The sequence below is a fragment of the Bos indicus x Bos taurus genome, chromosome 4, assembly GCF_003369695.1.
Source record: "Bos indicus x Bos taurus breed Angus x Brahman F1 hybrid chromosome 4, Bos_hybrid_MaternalHap_v2.0, whole genome shotgun sequence".
Taxonomy (NCBI): Eukaryota; Metazoa; Chordata; class Mammalia; order Artiodactyla; family Bovidae; genus Bos; species Bos indicus x Bos taurus.
Window position 1 is genome coordinate 102,961,203 of NC_040079.1, and position 21,394 is coordinate 102,982,596.

General features: G+C 38.8%; 1 protein-coding gene and 1 pseudogene across 2 annotated transcripts in view; both read right to left on the reverse strand.

Annotated features, from left to right (window-relative positions):
• NXPH1 (neurexophilin 1) overlaps positions 1-21,394 on the reverse strand; it is a 367,434-nt gene that overhangs the window by 91,641 nt on the left and 254,399 nt on the right. The window lies entirely within an intron of this gene.
• On the reverse strand, positions 16,816-18,348 carry LOC113891684 (annotated as a pseudogene). The gene has a single exon (XR_003510855.1). The product of XR_003510855.1 is annotated as a heterogeneous nuclear ribonucleoprotein A3 pseudogene (transcript).

The window sequence follows — 21,394 nt, forward strand, 5'->3', positions numbered from 1 at the left end:
GAGGATGTATCATCAAATTATATTTGAAAACATAATGCTATTGTTAGCATTTATTTAGTTTAAAAGCCTATATCTGAACTGTAACGGTTTATGTTACTAATACCTGCTTCTTTTTATTCTGGGCTGTCTCTTTTAAATATCTTTTGCTTTTATTTATCATGCATTCCTTTTTTAGAGTCAATTTGTTTCCCTTTTATTAGGCTTAAAATAATTATATTCAAATTGGCAGTGGTATTTCAACACGACATGTGAAAATAGAACAGTAATGCGTAATAATTATTGAGAATTCATTTTGTGTCAGCAACTGTGTTGGGATGTTTTCCAGATACCATCTCCCTTTGTAGAAACTTTGAGAGGTAGAGTTTATTTCAGTGTCTTCACATGAGGATATATAACTTGACAAAGGAAATCCTGATGCCAAGTGATGAAGATGCAAACCCAGGTCTGTCTGATGCAAAATTCATATTTTTCACTCTACCACCTTGTCTCTTCTCTGAATAGCACATGGGAAAGAAAAGATACTGGGGCCGGGAAGAGTAATGCGGAAAGAGATGGAAGAGGGGACTGTGGGACATGAAAGGTACAAAATCCTCAAAGTTGGAAAATGAGAAAAGACTCCTCATGTAACCCACAGAGTGAGCACATCATGTTAAACTACCAGGTCACCTCTATGAAACAAGGTGATGCTTGGCTTTGGTTCTCACTGTTTAGTTCTCCAAAATACAAAACCTCTTTTATTAATTGTCTCAACCATTCTAGCATTGGTTTAGCTGTATAGAAATTAGAAAGCAATTGGACGAGATGATTTAGAATTTCTCTTTCAAGCTCTTTTCTAGAGGCAATGGAGTGTTTACATTTTTTATTTCTTTGGTCCTTAAACCCTCTCTTCAAAAATGGTGAAAGAATTAAGATTTACCCAATAACTTTATGATAGAGCCATACCAAACCAATTTTTTTTCTCAATAGGACTATTTTCCTGAACCGAACTTATCTAAAACATTAGAGCTATTCAAAATAAGTCCTAGAATGACCTCAGAAATCATCACAAAATCGCTCCTTCACTGCAGAAAAGAGCTTCATTAAGACCTCCAGGAATATAAATAGCCATTCTGTTTTTAAAGGGCTTAATGGGAGGTAATTATACGACCTTCCAAAGTCTCTCATTCCAGTGCTCGGAAACATTTCTCTAAAACTGATGAAAAGCACCAGTATTTTCATTCTCTTTGGCAAATATAGGAGAGCCCCTGAAGCCAAACTCTATTGGCAATCAGAAAAGTGCTTTTAGAAAGCTCGGGCACATACCTGTCCAAGAAAGCTTCAGTGGCCAAAGACAGCTGGGTACTTAATATGATACAACTCGTATGGTCTTCTCCACATGACAGTACTACAATAACTTTCCCAATTTTTTAAATATTTCACATAGAAATCAAACTGTTTATTTAAGCAACACAATACACACAAAAATAGTATGTGTTATGCATTTAACGTAGTTGTACAGAAAAAATTTTGCCATTATAATAGGGATTTAAAATATGCACATCATTAGAGCTGACTGGCACGTATCAGTGACATGCCTGGCTTGACTTTGTCCACAGACCAGGGATCTGTGCTCTTTGAGGGATCTCTTGTTAAAGAGCATGACGAAAATTCAGGGAGATGGGAACATAATAGATAGATCACACTGCATCAAAAGTGCCATCATCTTGGGTGTACCTAACACACTGAATATTGATCTCGAGATTACAAAGCAATTCCAGAGGGGTGCACATACTGAAAGTTGTTACAGGCCGGAACTCCACGGCAAACAGGAGAAAATACACTCCTGTCCCCATCCCCTTGTATTAAAGAAGAGAATTCTGCTGTGATGCAGGTTCTAGGTACTTCAAGAATCAAAATGTTGTTCACATTGCTTTTCTATAGGTTTATGTTATGTGAAAGACCCTGTTTTACCACTGACTTCCATTTCAAAGAGAACATCTGCTTTTTTTAACGAGGCTATTGGGCAGCCTAAAAAGTGAAGTAAATTGATTTAATGGTCAATTGAAATGGTGAAAGATGAATTTAAATAAGATTAAAGGGAAAGAAAAGGAGGAAAAGAAAGGACTTGGATATGTTGGCAGAAATGATGAATGAGAAGGAGTTTACACAGGAATCTTTCTGTTAGACAATTTAGACAACTGTTGGTACCATTAAAAGAAATCTAGAGGTTACAAAAAGTATTCCGTTGGGTTAGTTAAGTTCATTCTTATATAAACTTGTGTAAGTTCAACTTGGTTTTGAACATAGGTGTGAGGTAAAAATGTTTAATAAGAAAAAAGGTCGGAGAGAACAAGACGGCAGAGGAGTAGGTGGACGTGGAGTACATCTCTCTTCACGGATACATCAGGAATACACCTTCAGACACAGAAGTGCGTGCAGAACACCAGCAGAGAGCACACAGGAGTACCTGACCAGTCGAAAAGAATATATAAAATCATGCAAAACTCTGTAGGATGAAGGAACTAGGGGGAAAAGCAGGAGTATTAGTAGGACTGGACCTGCCCTCGGCCAGTGAGGGAACTGAGGCAGGAGTCCCATCCCCACATCGGGGGAATTGTCTGAGTCAGAGGAGAAACATTTAAGTCTGAGAGGGAAACAGCTGATCTGTGGCAGCCTAAATGGAATGAGACATTCCTTGCCGCAGCCACACGTACCCCGGACAGGGACGCAGGTCCCCTGGAAGGTGCAGCAGCTGGGAGCTGGAGTTTAGGGATTGTAGAGCAATCCCAGGGCAAGGGCTGCTGTTGACTGTGGAGAGCTGGATCAAGGGGATGTGAGGGAGGAGATGGTGGTGGGAGATGCCTGTGGTGGGAGATGCCCGTGGAGGGAGGCTGGGCAGCCATAGAAGTAAGGCGATAGTGCTGAGTCATGCGTAGGGGCTGGAGCCATCACCATAGCTTCTCTCTCTCCACATGCCAGCATCAGCGGTTGAATAGTAGAAAGACTGGCCCATCAAATGCCTGAGGCACTGAACTGCAGAGTAGGACCCCACCCAAGGGGACCCCTCTATGTGCCTGACACACCAAACAACAGAGAAGGACCCCAGGCAAGGGAGCCCTCTAAGTGCCTGAATGGGCAGAGTTACAGAAAAAGACTGGTCAAAAAGGCCTTCTGATCACCAGCTACAAGAGGCTGGAAAAAAGACTCTGATGGGACCGTAACTCCTGCGATGGAGGTAGTCCATGTCCTGCACACTTGGTGCCGCCAGGGTCCCCGCAAGCCAAGCAGCTATGTCACCTTCATGCTCAACTCTCACAGGGGCAGAGCTGCCACAGGCAAAAAATGTCTTGCATCTATGCACTCAGGGTCACTTCAGTAGTGTCCAACTGTGCAACCTGTTCAGTGTGCAACCCTGTAGACTGTGGCCTACCAGCTTCTCTGTCAGGGAGGGGGCCTCTTCAGGCAAGAATACTGGAGTGTATTGGCTAATACTGGTTGCCATGCCCTTCTAGGCACTATATTTCCTGCTGCCCTAGCCACCAACTCCCCTGAGTACCTGGTGCTGCCAGAATTCCTACAACCCCAGCAGCTGCACCACCTCCACACCTGGCCCTCACAGGGGCAAACCCAAGTCCTCCAGGGCAGCCTCAGGAGCAAACCCCAGTGGATGGCCCACATGCAGAGGTGGAAATAAAACCACAATTGAAATCCAGGGGCAGTGTGGCTGAGGAAGAAGACCCAAAACCTTCCCACCAGCTGTACAAGCAGCAGATTAAATCCGCACGATCAACTAGGCAGACTCTGTGTCTATGGAATATATAAAAGGACATTGAGAGCTCCCACAAAAGAAAACGCACTAGTTCTGATAGCATGGACATTGGAGGCAAGAACACACAGAAGCAGGACCAGATCCGAATCTGAGCTGCACCCACAGCAGGTCCAGAGATCAGCACAGTGTTGGAGGGCATCCTAGGGAGGTGAGGTGGACTGTGACTCCCAGCGAGGGAAAGGACTCTGACAGCAGTGACTCAAGACAAGCATTTATTATTCTTATGTTTTGACTCATTCTGTAGATTCTTTGGATTTTTTTTTCTTTTTCTTCCTTTTTTTCCCCATTTCTGTCATAGCTGTCAATTTTATTGGCACAATGAAATCTAATTAGGCTTTTGAGCTTTTTTTTTCCTCAGTCATATTTTTTATTGTTGTTATAAACCTCAGCCTCTGCGTTGGGCTTTTGCAGTTCTATGGTGTTTCCCTTTTTTTTTTTCTTTTTTCTTTTCCCTTTTTTAATTTTAATTTTTAAACCTATTATTATTTTTCTACATTTATTCATTAGTTTGCTTTTCCTACTGTTCTTTTCCCCTTGAAGTTAATCTTTAATGTATATAAATCTTCTTTATCTATCTCTATCTAACTTGGCATATCTATTCTTTCTTTCTCTTCTTTCTTTCCTTTCCTCTTAAAATATTTGTTAGATTTATTTTCATTGCTTTATTCCCCAATTGGAACCTTGCTTTAGCTTTGTTTTCCACTTTGTCCTCTAATTAATTTTGTTCTGGTAGATATAATTTCTGGTTTCCTCTGTTCTGGTTTCCTCTGTTCCTCTGCCAGGTCAATCTACTGTACTTTATTTTTGCCAGACTGTTTTGACTTTGCTCATGGGTGTATATGTATATGTGTATATTCCATTAATTATTATTTACCTGATTTTGTAACTTCCCTTTGTCTAGTGTTCATCTTTGGTTTCTCATTTTTGGATATTTGTTTTAATCTTACTTAATGCCATAACAAACCACGTGTGGAATCTTTGTTCCTGACCAGAGATCAAGCCTTGAGCCTTTGAAGTGGGAACACTGACTCCAAAACCCTAGATTACTAGACAACTAAACCTGGGAGTATCAAATAGTGAGAACTCACACAAAGGAAACCACTTGAATACAAGACCTGGCGTCACCCAACCACCAGGAGCACTCTCTGCAGGTGGGGTGTTAAAATCTCCTACCTTATTGTGTTCCTGTCAATTTCTCCCTTTATGTCTATTAGTGTTTGCCTTATGTATTGAGGTGCTCCTATGTTGGGTGCATAGATATTTAAAATTGTTATGTCTTCCTCTTAGATTGATCCCTTGATCGTTATGTATTGGCCATCTTTATCTCTTGTAATACTCCTTGTTTTAAGGTCTATTTTGTCTGATATGAGAATTGCTGTTCCAGCTTTCTTTTGCTTCCCATTTGTATGGAGTATGTTTTTCCACTCTCTCACTTTCAGTCTATATGTGTCTTTAGGTCTGAAGTGGGTTTCTTGTAGACAGCATATATATGAGTCTTGTTTTTGTATCCAGTCAGCCAGTCTCTGTCTATTGGTTGGAGCATTTAATTCATTTACATTTAAAGAAACTATTGATATATATGTTCCTATTGCCATTTTCTTAACTGTTTGGGGTTGATTTTGTAGATCGTTTTGCTTCTCTTGTATATCATGACTATATAAGTCCCTTTAATATTAGTTGTAAAGCTAGTTTGGTGGTACTGAATTCTCTTAACCTTTGCTTGTCTGAAAATCTTTTTATTTCTCCATCAATTTTGAATGAGATCCTTGCTGGATACAGTAATCTTGGTTGCAGATTTTTCCCTCTCAGTACTTGAAGTATATCCTGCCATTCCCTTCTGGACTGTAGTTTCTGCTGAAAGGTCAGCTGTTAAGCATATGGGGCTTAATTTGTATGTTATCTGTTGCTTCTCCCTTGCTGTTTTTATTATTCTTTGTGTTTAGTCTTTGTTAGTTTGATTAGTATGTGTCTTGACATGTTTCTCCTTGGGTTTACCCTGTGTGGGACTCTTTGTGCCTCTTGGACTTGACTGACAAAATCTATACACAGAAATCACTTGCATTTCTATATACTAACAATGAAAAATCAGAAAGAGAAATTAATCCCATTCACCATTACAGCAAAAAGAATTAAATATCTAGGAATAAATGTACCTAAGGAGACAAAAAACTTTACATAGAAAATTATAAGACACTAATGAAAGCAATCAAAGATGACATAAACAGGAGAGATATTCCATGTTCCTCGGTAGGAAGAATCAATATTGTGAAAATGACCATACTACCAAACACAGTTTACAGATTCAATTCAATTCCTATCAAATTACCAATGGCATTTTTCACAGAACTAGAACAAAAAATTTCACAATTCATATGGAAACAAAAAAGACCCCAAATAGTCAAAGCAGCCTTGAGAATGAAGAATGGAGTTGGATGAATCAACCTTCCTGACTTCAGATTATACTACAAAGCTACAGTCATCAAGATAGTATGGTACTGGTACAAAAACAGAAGTATAGACCAATGGAACAAGATAGAAAGCCCAGAAATAAACCCATGCACCTATGGGTACCTTATTTTTTACAAAGGAGGCAAGAATATACAATGTAGCAAAGATAGCCTCTTCAATAAATGGTGCTGGGAAAACTGGACAGCTACATGTAAAAGAATGAAACTAGATCACTTCTAAACACCATACACAAAGATAAACTCAAAATGGATTAAAGGCCTAAATATAAGACCAGAAACTATAAAACTCTTAGAGGAAAACATAGGCAGAACACTCAATGACATAAATCAAAGCAAGATCCTCTATGACCCACCTCCTAGAGTAATGGAAATAAAAACAAAAGTAAACAAGTGGGACCTGATTAAACTTAAATGTTTTTGCACAACAAAGGAAACTATAAGCAAGGTGAAAAGACAACCCTCTGAATGGGAGAAAATAATAGCAAATGAAACAACTGACAAAGGATTAATTTCCAAAATATACAAGCAGCTCATACAACTCAATGCCAGAAAAACAGACAACCCAATCAAAAAGTGGGAAAAAGACCTAAACAGACATTTCTCCAAAGAAGACATATAGATGGCTAACAAACACATGAAAAGATGCTTAACATCACTCATTATTAGAGAAATGCAAATCAAAATCACAATGAGCTATCACCTCACACCAGTCAGAATGGCTATCATCAAAAAGTCTACAAACAATAAATGCCAGAGAAGGTGTGGAGAAAAGGGAATGTTCTTGCACTATTGATGGGAATGTAATTTGATATAGCCACATGGAAGATGGTATGGAGATTCTTTTAAAAACTAGGAATAAAACCACCATATGACCCAGCAATCCCACTCCTATGCATATACCCTCAGGAAACCAAAATTCAAAAAGACACATGCATCCCATTGTTCATTGCAGCACTATTTACAATAGCTAGAACATAGAACCAACCTAGATATCCATTTACAGATGACTGGCTAAAGAAGTTGTGGTACATATACATAATGGAATATTACAAAGTCATAAAAAGGAATGCATTTGAGTCAGTTCTAATGAGGTGGATGAACATAGAACCTAGTGTACAGAGTGAAGTGAGTCAGATAGAGAAAGATAAATATCATATTCTAACACATATATACAGAATCAAGAAGAATGGCACTGAAGAACTTATTTACAGGTTAGCACTGAAGAAGCAGACATAAAGAAAAGACTTATGGACATGGGGAGAGGGGAAGAGAGAGTGAGATGTATGGAAAGAGCAACATGAAAACTTACATTACCATATTTAAAATAGATAACCATAGGGAATTTGCTGTATGGCTCAGGAAATTCAAACAGGGGCTCTGTATCAACCTAGAGCGGTGGGACAGGGAGGGAGATAGAAGGGAGGTTCAAAAGGGACGGGATACGTGTATACCTATGGCTGATTCATGTTGAGGTTTGACAGCAAACAACAAAATTCTGTAAAGCAATTTTCCTTCAATAAAAAAAAGTTAGAAAAAGAAATTATAAAAGAAAGAGAAAAATGGTGATAGAACTTTCTGAGAGATTTCCAGAGTGAAAAATGTAGATTTGGGAAAAGTGAATTTTCCAGAGGAGAGTCTATTGAGGTAAGAAAGCCAAGGATACTACTCTAAGGACTGTCTACATTTAGGAGAAAGAGAGAGGAATGCAAAGTCAGAGAAAAGAAAAGAAGATCAAAGGCAGGGGACATTTCTATCAGAAGAGGCAGCAGCCATTTCAAATGCCAGAAGATATCATGGGTTGGATAAATAACAGCCATTTCTAACTTTGAAAAGAGCAATTCCAACTAGCAAAACATCCTAAATGTTTAACTACTGAAGATTAAGTTTTGAAGCTATGGTACATAACAAAATATCAATAACCATTAAAATCATATTTTCAGATAATAAGTAAAACTTCTTTTTTGGCCCAGTATGTGATCTATCCTGGAGAACATTCCATATTCACTTGAAATCAATGTGTATTTTGCAGTTTTCGATGACTTAAAGTTTTCATGCTATAGCAATATACAAAAAGAGTATAATAACTATTAATATATATTTCACAACAGTATATATACATACATGATTATATACAGCATAGTATATATAATATATTTGTGTTTGTATATGTATATATGTGTATTTGTCTGTGTATATATAGATAGATCATAGTGTACATGTATCAGATCAGATCAGATCACTCAGTCGTGTCCGACTCTTTGCGACCCCATGAATCGCAGCACTGCCCGGCCTCCCTGTCCAACACCAACTCCCAGAGTTCACTGAGACTCATGTCCATCGAGTCAGTGATGCCATCCAGCCATCTCATCCTCTGTCGTCCCCTTCTCCTCCTGCCCCCAATCCCTCCCAGCATCACAGTCTTTTCCAATGAGTCAACTCTTTGCATGAGGTGGCCAAAGTACTGGAGTTTCAGCTTTAGCTATTCCTTCCAAAGAAATCCCAGGGCTGATCTCCTTCAGAATGGACTGGTTGGATCTCCTTGCAGTCCAAGGGTCTCTCAAGAGTCTTCTCCAACACCACAGTTCAAAAGCATCAATTCTTCAGTGCTCAGCCTTCTTCACAGTCCAACTCTCACATCCATACATGACCACAGGAAAAACCATAGCCTTGACTAGATGGACCTTTGTTGACAAAGTAATGTCTCTGCTTTTGAATATGCTATCTAGGTTGGTCATAACTTTCCTTTCAAGGAGTAAGCATCTTTTAATTTCATGGCTGCAGTCACCATCTGCAGTGATTTTGGAGCCCAGAAAAAGAAAGTCTGACACTGTTTCCCCATTTATTTCCCATGAAGTGATGGGACCAGATGCCATGATCTTCGTTTTCTAAATGTTGAGCTTTAAGCCAACTTTTTCACTCTCCACTTTCACTTTCATCAAGAGGCTTTTTAGTTCCTCTTCACTTTCTGCCATAAGGGTGGTGTTATCTGCATATCTGAGGTTATTGATATTTCTCCCGGCAATCTTGATTCCAGCTTGTGTTTCTTATCCTCTTTTAAAAAGAAATCAGGATTAGGGATGAGAGGCTTCAAGAGAGGGAAGCCACCTCCATGAATCCAAGACTATCAGACAGACGCTGGAAACCTTTTTATTTTTTTATATCACAGGTTTCGATTCCTTTCAGCTCATTTAGGCTTAAGAAAACTAACTTTGTCTCCCTTGGCTGATGAGTCCAAAAATTAATGCACTTCTTATGAATTTCCATAAATTACAAATTAGATTAACTTCATTAATTTTTTTAATTAATTTTATTTTATTTTTAAACTTTACATAATTGTATTAGTTTTACCAAATATCAAAATGAATCCACCACAGGTATACATGTGTTCCCCATCCTGAACCCTCCTCCCTCCTCCCTCCCCATACCATCCCTCTGGGCCGTCCCAGTGATTTTGTGAGGGACACATTTTGTTTTGGTATTTGAAGATCCTAAAATAAATTGAAAACAGATCTTTTAGCCCCCAAATTGTATAGTCTTTTAAAAGAAGCAGACCTTAGCTATAATTTGTTTGTAATGACATATATGGGCTTCCCAAAAGACACTAGTGGCAAAAAACCTGCCTGCTAATTCAAGAGATGTAAGAGATCAGATCCCCTAAAGGAGGGCGTGGCAACCCAGGAGTCAGACAAGGACACGATTGAAGTGACTTAGCACTCATGCAATGACATATACAATAAGGCCATTGTAGATGAAAAAGCTACAGAATTCTTGAGGGAAAAAAGACATTGGAATTCATATATTTTGGGACCAGACAAGTAATAATCATGTGAATCAGACAGATTGTTAGAAATACAGAGTGTGGACACAGGAAGAGAAAAGGAGAGAGAAGAAAGAATGAGCCAACAGACACCATGGGGAATCCTCTACCTCATTTTTACAATTCATAATATTTGACACTCATATACAAAAGTGATTCCCAGTGTCCAATTTTCTAGCTCCCTGTTCAACCACACCTTGTTGTCAAGTCTTTGTAGGCAGGCATTCTTTCTCTCATTCTGTAACATCTGAAATATCACACCCATATCAGATCAGAGTACTGCACCTATCTGACCATTCAAACCACTGAAAATTTTCAGAAAGATAAAAGCAGATAACATTGATGGTCTTATTTAAATGTGCTTTCACTTTTAAAATGCACTGGAGGTCTTCAAACTATAAAAAATAAAACTACTACATGATCAGGCAATCCCACTACAGGGCACATATGCAAAGGAAATGATATCAGTATCTTAAAGAGTTTGTTCACAATAGACAAGACACAGACAACCTGTGTTCATCAACTGATCAATGGAAAAGGACATGTTATATAAATAAACAATGTAGTATAATTCAGCCATAAAAAGGAAAGAATCCTGCTGTTAGTGACAACATGGATGAGCCTTGAGGGCATTATGCTAAGCGAAATAAAGAAGACAAATGTTATATGATCTCACTTCTGTGTGCAACCTAAGAAAGAACACATAGAACCAGAGGTTATATTGGTGTTCAATAGGGACTGGGGATGGGAGCAATAAGGAGATGTTGATCAAAGTATGGAAACTTTCAGTTATAAGATGAAAATGTTCTGGGGAGCTAATATACAGCTTGGTCATTATAGTTAATAACACTATGCTTCATATTGAAATTTGTTAAGAATGTAGATCTTGAGAGTTCTCACCTCCCTCCACACACACACAAAAAGACAACTTTGAGAGATGATGAATATGTTAATTCACTTGAAATGGTAATCATTCAAAATGGGTAAGTATAACAAACCATCACACTGAACCTGAAATATATACAATTTTTACTTTTCAGTTATACCCTAATAAAGCTGGAAGATAATGCACAACCTTTTGTTGTATCTTCCAAATGATTAATAATTACACACATTTATGAATATCTGTTTTCATTCCAATCCCAAAGAAAGTCAATGCCAAAGAATGTTCAAACTACTGCACAATTGCACTCATCTCACACACTAGTAAAGTAATGCTCAAAATTCTCCAAGCCAGGCTTCAGCATATGTGAAGCGTGAACTTCCAGATGTTCAAGCTGATTTTAGAAAAGTCAGAGGAACCAGAGATCAAATTGCCAACATCCTCTGGATCATTGAAAAAGCAAGAGAGTTCCAGAAAAACATCTATTTCTGCTTTATTGACTATGCCAAAGCCTTTGACTGTGTGGATTACAATAAACTGTGGAAAATTCTGAAAGAGATAGGAATACCAGACCACCTGATCTGCCTCTTGAGAAACCTATATGCAGGTCAGGAAGCAACAGTTAGAACTGGACATGGAACAACAGACTGGTTCCAAATAGGAAAAGGAGTATGTCAAGGCTGTATATTGTCACCCTACTTACTTAATTTGTATGCAAAGTACATCATGAGAAACACTGGGCTGGAAGAAACACAAGCTGGAATCAAGATTGCCGGGAGAAATATCAATAACCTCAGATATGCAGATGACACCACCCTTATGGCAGAAAGTGAAGAGGAACTCAAAAGCCTCTTGATGAAAGTGAAAGTGGACAGTGAAAAAGTTGGCTTAAAGCTCAACATTCAGAAAACTAAGATCATGGCATCTGGTCCCATCACTTCATGGCAAATAGATGGGGAAACAGTGGAAACAGTGTCAGACTTTATTTTTCTGGGCTCCAAAATCACTACAGATGGTGACTGCAGCCATGAAATTAAAAGACGCTTACTCCTTGAAAGGAAAGTTATGACCAACCTAGATAGCATATTAAAAAGCAGAGACATTACTTTGCCAACAAAGGTCCATCTAGTCAAGGCTATGGTTTTTCCAGTGGTCATATATGGATGTGAGAGTTGGACTGTGAAGAAAGCTGAGCGCCAAAGAATTGGTTAATGTGGTGTTGGAAAAGACTCTTGAGAGACCCTTGGACTGCAAGGAGATCAGTCCTGGGTGTTCATTGGAAGGAATGATGCTAAAGCTGAAAATCCAATACTTTGGCCACCTGATGTGAAGAGTTGACTCTTTGGAAAAGACCCTGATGCTGGGAGGGATTGGGGGCAGGAGGAGAAGGGGATGACAGAGGATGAGAGGGCTGGATACCATCACTGACTCGATGGACATGAGTCTGAGTGAGCTCCGGGAGTTGGTGATGGACAGGGAGACCTGGTGTGCTGCGATTCATGGGGTTGCAAAGAGTCGGACATGACTGAGCAACTGAACTGAACTGAATATTTAGGTAACAGTATTGGCAACAGTACAAATAGTGTAAATCATGGATCTTGGTAACACTGCAATATTAAATAGATTTAAAATAGTAATTATGGTTTAGTGGGAAAAGTATTAAACCAAAAATCAGATACCCATGGTTTAAGCCCTGATTCTTATACTTCCTTTCTATCTGACATTAAGCAAGGTAACTTTACTTCCAAGTTTTTTAATTTGCAAAAAAGCAGCTCAATAACACCAACTTATGACCCGGAATTGATGAAGAATTTTTTCCTTTGCAAACATCTCTCCATATAGGTGAAATTTTTAATTTTCGACAATTTTCCTTTAAAAATAAAATGATAATTGTTTGAAATGATCACTATATACTTTTCTCATTCTGGTTAAATACGCTCATGAATAAGATCTAGTAAATTGAGCCAGACTCATCTCCAATGACAAAACCTGTTCTGACAGTTATAAGCTGAATTAAATGACAAGCAACTGCATGCTTTTCTTATTTATGGGGGTCACAAGGCATTGACATAATTTACTGCCAGTTACAAGTTTATAAGCAATTTGAAGCAAATATGAAAACAAACACAGACTAGGCAGCTCTTCTTGATACCTCAAAAAATATGTAATATCTCAAAGAATATACAATAACCATTTAAACTGGGAATATGAGCTGAGGCTTAAAGCACTTCTGAAGTCAATTCCAAGTTCTTGAGCAAGTTTTTTATTGGAAGCTACCTGAAAAGTCTTTTTATTTACTTAACATATGTTATTTAATTCACAACTTTAAATTAATTGCTTCTTCTTTTGTACTTTTGTTGTTCCCTCGCTCAGTCCTGTCCGACTCTTTCTGACCCCATGGACTGCAGCACTCCAGGCTTCCCTGTCCTTCACTATTTCCTGGAGTTTGCTCAAACTGATGCCCATTGAGTCAGTGATGCCATCCAACCATCTCATCCTCTGTCATCCCCTTCTCCTTCTGCCTTCAATCTTTCCCAGCATCAGGATCTTTTCCAATGAGTCAGCTCTTCACATCAGGTGGCCGAAGTATTAGAGTTTCAGCTTCAACATCAGTCCTTCCAATGAATATTCAGGGTTGATATCTTTTAGGATTGAGCGGTTTGATCTCCTGGCAGTCCAAGGGACTCTCAAGAGTCTTCTCCAGCATTGCAGTTCGAAGGCATCAATTCTTCAGTGCTCAGCCTTCTTTATGGTCCAGCTCTCACATCCATACATGACTACTGGTAAAACCATAGCTTTGACTATACAGACCTTGTCAGCAAAGTAAAGTAATGTCTCTGCTTTTTAATACACTGTCATTCCCAAGGTCTTGAGCAAGTTTTTGGTCGGAAGCTACCTGAAAAGTCTTTTTATTTGTACTTGAGTCTTTTGTACCTGGTGTGTACCAAATATCTCTAACTTTTTCTTAGCTTTAAGATGCATAATTTTATGTCAGTTTTACTTTATAGTTCATTATTTAGACACAGTACAACAAATTGTTTTTACATTTTAAAGAACTAAGATTCCTTATCACTTAGGAAATTTAAGAATGCAGCAATCAGCTTCCCTGGTGGTTCAGACGGTAAAGAATCTGCCTGCAGTGCAGGAGACCTGGATTCAATTCCTGGGTTGGGAAGATTTCTGGAGAAGGAAAAGGCTACTCATGCCAGTAATCCTGCCTGGATAATTCCATGGACAGAGAAGCCTAGTGGGCTAAAGTCCATGAAATCACAAAGAGCTGGACACGACTGAGTGACTAACACTTTCACTTTCAACACAATATCACTCTACTTGAGGAATTTTTGTATCAATTTGGTTATTTCTTTTGGTTACTACATATTTTGGGTATAATTGGACAAAAGTCATTAATTCCACTTACATTTTGTTTTGCCTTTGTTTTGTAGTGCATTTTTAATACCCTCCTCTTTTATCTAGTAATTATTGCTCAAGGCAGTTGTTAGATTCAACTAGATTGAGTTCTTTTGATATGTCTGGATTTGATGAGCCAAATTGTTATTTAAGAATCAGTAGATGCAAGATATGATCACTTTGATATTGGTGTTAGGATGGGAAAAAAATGACTTTTTATAACCCATCCTCAGTCCCAGCTCTTCTCCCCCGATAGTATTTTGAGTGTTGTGTGACTTTAAAAGAACTAAAATGTTCAAATTCACCCTGTGAGGCTAAAATAACTGATGAAAGGTTCTAAGGCTACAAAATGAAGACACCTCAATAATAACCAAGTTATTCTTACCTGGACTACTTATTATTCAGGCACGATTTGGAGAGGAAGCAATCATGCCGCTGTCCTTCTCTGTGCCACTGAACGGCTTCTTAATCACAAGACATCACCTGAGGAAATGATCACTGCATTGAAGGTTATGTTATGTATAATAGCATTAGCCACTTTTTACAAAATAAGGGACTGGTACATAAATTATGTCCTCTGATTTTCATGAAATTGGTATCTTTCCTCATTTGTTACAGTAACCATTTTTAAGCTGGAAAATTTTGACACACAGAAGACAAACAAGAAAACTAAAAATCAAACATTTCAGCTTAAAAATTAACCTTAAACTGGTTCCTACACTTCATTAAAAAGATGTTTGCCTACTTCCAAACCTATTATTGGAAGGATTGTGAATCTTTTCTTTGTCTGGTACTGCTGCTTCGATCATACATAAATATTTCACAATTCTTCTGTGCCAAAGAAGACTTGAGTTGCTATTATTGAAAAGGATTTCTGTTCTAGTGAGTGACTTTGCTGCTGTCCAATTCATTTTAAATTTACATTTCCTGTCCTCAGATGCCAAAAGGTAACTTTTACATTTGAGCCCCATTGATCTAAAACTGTTCAACAAGTAGGCCATTGTAATTTTTTTTCAAAAATTATAGCTACTTGAGGGGCTTCCCCGGTAGCACTAGTGGTAAAGAACCTACCTGCCAAGGCAGGAGACATAAAAGATGTGGGTTCGATTCCTGGGTCAGGAAGATCCCCTGGAAGAGGGCATGGCAACCCACTCCAGTAATCTTGCCTGGAGAATCCCATGGACAGAGGAGTCTGGTTGGGCTACAGTCCATAGAGTCACAAAGAGTCGGACACTACTGAAGTGACTTCGCATGCATGCACGCACATAGCTCCTTGAATGCAGGAGAGTTGTTTTTCATCTTGAGCAGTGGTTGTGTTAGCTATTCATACTCTGTGTTCCTGCTTAGTGTTTTCTTTCAGAAGTCTCACATATGTGTTTATGAAAGTTAAAGCAAAGCTTTAGTCTGTGCCCATCTCTACTTCTGACCAGTTCTGTGACCATTAGACAGACAGTCAAATTTTTAAGTCTCACTTTACTTAATCTGGATAATAATAACAACAAGAAAACAAACTAGAGCCTATCCAGCCGGGTAGTTTTACAGATTAAAATGAGATAATGCATATGAAACATTTTCCCAGGGCTGACACATAACAAAAGGCTTGATATATACTATGCTTTTACCATTACCATATTATGAGCAATTTTATTAATTTAAAGTAATATTGCCAGATGCAGAAAGTAACACTGGGTATTTTTCCAAGCACAATTATGCCATCCTTATGTGTTCCCCAAAGACTCAACACCAATCCCATCGTAGCACTTCTCTCTGTTCTGTGGCGCTGCCCAGTCTCTCGTTGGTATGACCACTCATGTTGCCTCGCACTGGACGATGAGTGTCATCAGGGCTGAGACCATTGGTTTACTGTCACCGGGAAACTTCACAATAAGCAATCATTTTGAACTGGTTAAATAAATTAATTCATTCATTTATACTAGATCTTATTAACCCATTCCTCTTAAAGACTATTATTTTCTGATTTTTAATAAAGAGTCTAAGAAATAACCATCCTTAGTTCTGGGGATATTCAAAGGTTTTCTAAATAAGAATGTTTCCTGGACTAATAAACCTGTTTAGGTTCCTTTTTATCCTATTTAGTTCTTGGCAGTAACACTGTGGTAATCTTCCTTTTTAACTATGTTAATAGCCTATAAAATCTTCAGGGTTTTCCCACTCACTCATCAGGTAGAGCTCAAAAACATAGTCTCATAAAGCCACCTGCTATTTGACTCCAAAGCCATGAAACAGACTCAGTTGCCAGTTGATCCAGTTCAAACTCTCTGACTCCAGCTAAAAACAACAACAACAACAACAAAAACTATCCTCCTGCCAACTTTCCAGATATCATGTTTCCCTGAGTCACAGCACTCAAACGTTAAAGATCTCATACATAGCTTACCTGTATAATTTATCATTTCTCTTTTTTTTTAAGTTAAAAATTCCTTAATTTTTTATTCCTGGTACCACTACCACAATTTACAGGGCAATATACCTGATGTAATGAAAAGAAAAAGAAAAAGACAAAGCTACAACAGATAAAAGACCTCAGGAATGTACATCTAATTGACACGACCTTGCATTAATCAATAGCTGCACTTTTTGCAAACTGTGGCTATGACAGTCCTCAACAAGAAGGGTTTCCTGTTTAAGCTGCAGTAACTTTTCTGACTATGGATCATCGTTCCTTCTATGGCAGATTTTTACAGTTCCTCTAACGCATTTGGGACGACTATCTCAAAGTAACCTGCAGCTTTCCTGACAACTCCTCGCTTTCTCTCCTGCAAAGAACTGTAGCCCTTTTCTTCTGAGTTTTTAGAACCTTCTGCTACCATATCCACCACTTCCACCACCAGATCCATAACCACCACCATAGGGACTGCCCGAGCTTCTTCCACCAAAACTACCCCCTTTCATGGGTCCATAATTTGACTGCTGTTGTCCACTATAATTTCCAAAATCATTATAGTTTCCACCACCACCATAGTTACCTCCAAAATTTCCTCCTTCATTGTAACCATCATATCCTCCACCACCGCCACCATATCCACCGCCTTGGTTTCCATGTCCTCCTGGTCCACCAGCACCGTAACCTCCTCTACTACTATAACCAGGACCACTGCCATAGTTGCCACCATCCCCTCCAAATCCATTATATCCACCATCGCCTCCTCCATAGCTCCCTGTGCTGCCACCACCTCCACCACCACAGCCGCCTCTTCCACCAAAGTTTCCACCATGGCCAAAGTTTCCTCCACCACCTCCAGAGTTTCCTCCACGACCCATAAAGTTGCCAGATCCACCTCCACGACCTCTTTGTGATCCAGCAGATTGCATCTCTTGTTTAGAAAGGGCCTTTTTCACTTCACAATTATGCCCATTAATAGTGTGGTATTTCTGAACAACAATTTTATCAACTGTATCATGATCATCAAAAGTTACAAAAGCAAATCCTCTCTTTTTCCCACTCTGCCTGTCTTCCATAACTTCTATGGTTTCAATCTTGCCATACTTTTCAAAGTAGTCTCTCAAATTATATTCATCTGTATCTTCTTTAATACCACCAACAAAAATTTTCTTCACTGTTAGATGGACACCAGGCTTTACAGAATCCTCTCTAGAAACAGCTCTCTTTGGTTCCACTACACGCCCATCAACCTTGTGCGGTCGAGCACACATCGCTGCATCCACTTCTTCAACACAAGAATAAGTCACAAAACCAAAGCCCCTGGAACATTTTGTTTGGGGGTCTCTCATCACCACACAATCTGTAAGTGTGCCCCATTTCTCAAAATGTTCTCTTAAGCTATCATCTGTAGTTTCAAAGCTCAGACCACCAATAAACAGCTTTCTCAACTGCTCTGCTTCCTTGGGATCATGACCCTCCCCCACGGCGGCGGCGGCAACGGCCCGAGTCGGGCTGGGGGCGACCGGGCAGCGGTTTTACCTCCATTTTGAGACCGGACTCGCCTCTTCCAACTCGAGTTCAATATGGGACCCTATCATTACCTCCATTTTGAGACCGGACTCGCCTCTTCCAACTCGAGTTCAATATGGGACCCTATCATTTCTTTTTGACTATTAAAAACTAATCTACTCTCTCCTAAAATACTCTTATACAATCAATTCTGCCTCTCACTGTTTTTTTAGATGTTATTCTGCATTATCTTATTTTCTCGTATGTGTCCTAAATTGATTGACCTCTTTTTTTTTTCATACTAATGTGAGGGCACCTGGAGAGCAGGTCTATATAAAATAATAGACTTCTTAGTGAAAGGTGAAAGTAAATAAACTGTTACAAATAACTGGTGTTATAGAAACCAGGATGGATTTCAAATGACTGTTCTAATCTTACTTGATTGCATATTGTACACATCAATGACAAGGATAGATAAGGGGCTTATTTTTTTTTTAAGTTTGAATGTGACCACATTTAATCTACATGTTTCTTATCTCAAAATCAGTTCAAAACCAGCAATCAGAATAAAACAAAGTTTCCTTGGTGTGGTGTGTTTCATATCATAGTAGATTTACTGTAACTGTGGTTATAATGCATTCTGATATGATAAACAAATTGAAGCTCAAGAATGAATTCCTAAAGTTCTGAATACTACTAATATTCTAATGAAAACTTATTCATATTTCAAATACTCGTTGAGCACTTACTATAAATTAGACACTATGATAAGTACCAAGGATAAAAAGATGAACAAAATACGGCATTAAGAAATTATATTCGTGGTGCTTAGAAAATAATACATAAACATATAGGTATTATGACTAATTTGATTCAAAATTTACACACAAACATGAGTGCACCTATTAGATATACTATATTTCCAAAGTCATCAGATACTTGTCTGAAAATTGGTGTGTAAAGTGAAATTGATTTTGAATTGTTACATTTTACTGATTTTTTTTCTCCTTCTTAACATTCCCATTATTATTGAGGTCAAGAAATATTTAATCTCTGAAGCTTACGATACTGGATTTCTCCTTGATGTTTCTTGCCATTAGACTGTTGGTTATAAATGATACCTGAATCTGATTGATTCTCCAGCCTATTGTCCACTTTCCCTTCAGCTGCCATGACCCCATCTCCGATTTGACGTGGTCCGCCTCTGGCATCCCAACCCTGACTCTCCCTACCGCCTGAGTAAAACAGGGCTCTTCCATTCTCACATTTCTTGTTCCCAAAACAAGTGCTCAGACTCTTCTCATGTAAGGAAATGTCCTGCAAATCACTGCTGAAAAGCAGTTAGGGATTACCAGAAACAACCTAACTGGGGGAATTTCAAAGCCTGTTACAAAACTACCAGAGCCAACTGTCCCAGGTGTCCCCACCCGCAATGATTTCTCTCACTTTAGAATTCATAGCTCATTTTGCTTAAAACATTTCTTTGGCATTTATATTACCTTACAGAATTTATGATACTGTTTTTTTGCTATTTTAATTCACAATTGCACAGCAAAATGTTTGTCAGCTTTTATAGGTAAAGTTCTCTATTAGGTAGATATTCTGAGGCTAAGAAACGAGTGAAACATAATCTCTGCCCTTAAATAGTTAAAACTATGTCTTATAGCAGCTAGGACAACATCATGTTCATAGAAGTTCAATAAATTTTGAATCAAAAAGACACCAACTACGGGAAACTCAATACTATTCTGCCATACATAACTAGAATAAGGACCAAAATAAAATATCCATTAATGGATTTATAAAGAAGAGTTTTAAATTCATTGATGAAGAACTATAAATTCATGGCAATATGTTGAAGGGTTAAGAGCATAGTGAGAAAGTGAATAAGACAGACTTCAGCCAAATGGGAGTAATAGAAAAGAAATGAGATAATGTAAATAAAGCAATCGGAGAAGGCAAAGGCACCCCACTCCAGTACTCTTGCCTGGAAAATCCCATGGATGGAGGAGCCTGGTGGGCTGCAGTCCATGGGGTCGCTAAGAGTCGGACACGACTGAGTGACTTCACTTTCACTTTTCACTTTCATGCATTGGAGAAGGGAATGGCAACCCACTCCAGTGTTCTTGCCTGGAGAATCCCAGGGATGGTAGAGCCTGGTGGGCTGCCGTCTATGGGGTCACACGGAGTCGGACACGACTGAAGCAACTTAGCAGCAGCAGCAACAGCAAATAAAGCAATACACCCAGTGTCTAGAATATATTAAGTATTTTAAAAACAAGTTGCATTGATTATTCATTTACTAAGGGAAATAGATCAGGAAACAGTGGAAACAGTGGCTGACTATTTTTCTGGGCTCCAAAATCACTGCAGATGGTGATTCCAGCCATGAAATTAAAAGACACTTACTCCTTGGAAACACAGTTATGACCAACCAAGACAGTATATTAAAAAGCAGAGACATCACTTTGTTAACAAAGGTCCATCTATTCAAGGCTATGGTTTTTCCAGTAGTCATGTATGGATGTGAGAGTTGGACTATAAAGAAAGCTGAGCACAGAAGAATTGATGCTTTTGAACTGTGGTGTTGGAGAAGACTCTTGAGAGTCCCTTGGACTGCAAGGAGATCCAACCAGTCCATTCTGAAGGAGATCAGCCCTGGGTGTTCACTGGAAGGACTGATGTTGAAGCTGAAACTCCAGTACGTTGGCCACCTCATGCAAAGAGTTGATTCATTTGAGAAGACCCTGATGCTGGGAGGGATTGGAGGCAGGAGGAGAAGGGGATGACAGAGGATGAGATGGCTGGATGGCATCACTGACTCCACGGACATGAGTTTGAGTGAACTCCAGGAGTTGGTAATAGACAGGGAGGCCTGGCAGTGCTGCGATTCATGGGGTCGCAAAGAGTCAGACACGACTGAGTGACTGAACTGAACTGAAGGTCCTACTGTGTGTTTTATAACACAAAAGCAAGTAATATTTAGTTATTCTCTATCAATCAACCTTACTATTCATATTATCAGGAATAAACTAGAATAGTCTTCCTTAGTACATTTCCTACATATATAACTGCCGGTACAAGCTACCAAGACACA